This window comes from Penaeus monodon, chromosome 20, assembly GCF_015228065.2.
Source record: "Penaeus monodon isolate SGIC_2016 chromosome 20, NSTDA_Pmon_1, whole genome shotgun sequence".
NCBI lineage: Eukaryota > Metazoa > Arthropoda > Malacostraca > Decapoda > Penaeidae > Penaeus > Penaeus monodon.
The window spans coordinates 23,158,090-23,159,798 of NC_051405.1; the positions used below are offsets into that span (position 1 = coordinate 23,158,090).

At 43.5% G+C, this 1,709-nt stretch overlaps 1 protein-coding gene across 1 annotated transcript in view; it reads right to left on the reverse strand.

Moving 5' to 3' along the window:
* The window catches only part of LOC119585710 (Y+L amino acid transporter 2-like), a 35,590-nt gene extending 34,831 nt beyond the window's left edge, over window positions 1-759 (reverse strand). Inside the window, exon 1 of the mRNA XM_037934396.1 lies at window positions 419-759. The gene's annotated coding sequence lies outside the window, so the exon portion shown is untranslated. The remainder of the gene's footprint in view (window positions 1-418) is intronic.
* Window positions 760-1,709: the final 950 nt, after the last annotated feature.

Genomic DNA, 1,709 nt, shown 5'->3' on the forward strand with positions numbered 1-1,709 from the left:
TAAAAATATTTCACTACTAAACAAGCAACGGGCATCACACAAGCATAAATAGCCCCATCAGCCCATCGGCTAGAGTATGCCACAAGGGAAAAGTAACTTTAGCAACTCTAAATACTGCAGTCTCGCGCATTTCCCTCCCGCGCCAGCTGCTTGTATTATTGCCACATTCCCCAGATATGGATAAAAATGGGTGTTTCCCCATTTGAAACATGTCTCAAAAGGGATGTTTTGAAAGGGAAACGTAACGAGAAGGGCGAGGGAGTGTACCCTTTGCCCTCCATATTCTTACATACACCGCTCTTCGCAGCTACACGTGTGTGTACTCGCTACCGGCCCTATATTGATTCCCGAGAACAGTACCATACATACCAATACATACACTCATAACCTTTCGCTTCACACCAATTAGTTCACTTACCTGGCGGGGCTGGAGCGTCGGAAAACCTCTTAAAAACAGATTACAATCAAAGGGCACTGTGAGCTATAGCGAAGCGGCGTCACACACACGTCCGCAGCGACACGAGAATATCGTCTGCTTGTCCCGCGTGGTTTAGGCTCCCCTCCCCGCTGTCAGTTGCCGGTTCTGATAAAAGACTCCCCGATTTTCCCCACGGTCCTGAGGCCGATTTGACAGAACGTGTTTGTATGAGATAAATTAAGATGGATTTTGGGTGTGTTATTGTCAGCTGTTTTCGCGACTGGGGGAGTCAGTGTGGCTGCGTAAATTGGGTTGTGTTGTTTGAGGCGACCGACGCCGGTGAAGACTGGAGAGGTGCCATGTCGCTGACGCAATCCGCAGTGCCACTCAGCTGTCCAGAAGTGTAGGAAGCACGAGCTGTAGGTTACTCCGGAATCTCTTAAATTCACGCGAGAAAATTAGAAAATATACAGTTATCTTTATTTCCCCAAACACGCGAAATATGAATGCATGACCATTTGCATTGCAACACGCATGCTCCAGACGCAGAATTTTCAGTTGTATCTTTCACTGTCTGTTAATCATTGCAGTATTGCATTTCCTTCAATGTATCTCGCTCAATGGGCAGATAATATGAACACAGTATTTATTCAACATCATTAGATAAAATTAAGATAAAAATAATGCAGCGAGGAAAAATAAAGGGTGAAAAAACAATGATATCACAGCTGACGAAATTATTTCCAAACACGTAATCCGCAAATAAATCACTACACGCAACTACAACAACGCATCACATGAAGGCAGGAGAGAAGGCATGATAAAGGGGAGAGTAAAGGAGGGGGGGAGGGGGCTCTGTTTCCGGTGAAACCCGCCTTTCCGTGCAAGATACGGTCTGATTTCGTCATCACGAAAAGAAGAGACATGTGTTTGTAGGAAGGTGTTAATTGATTAAAAACATTCCTTTATTTAGTTGTGTTATTCTAGTAATTTCACCCTTCACATAACATTCAGACGAAGTGCAAAGGTTCGATCAAGTTGCAAATCTTTCCAGACAATGTTTTTCCTTTCTCCTTAACAAAATGTCAAAAAAAAGATAACTTTGCATGGATTTTTTACGCGCTTCCCTTGAACACGAAAGCATGATGAAAATAAATGCCTTACTTGTCAAGATTTTTTGTTATCGGCCTTTCCCGGCATCCGTAAAGCCGACTTTCCTGGGCAGCTGTTTGTTCTCTCTTCATAATACATCTCATGTATATTATGCTATGATATTCAGTGGCACCACATC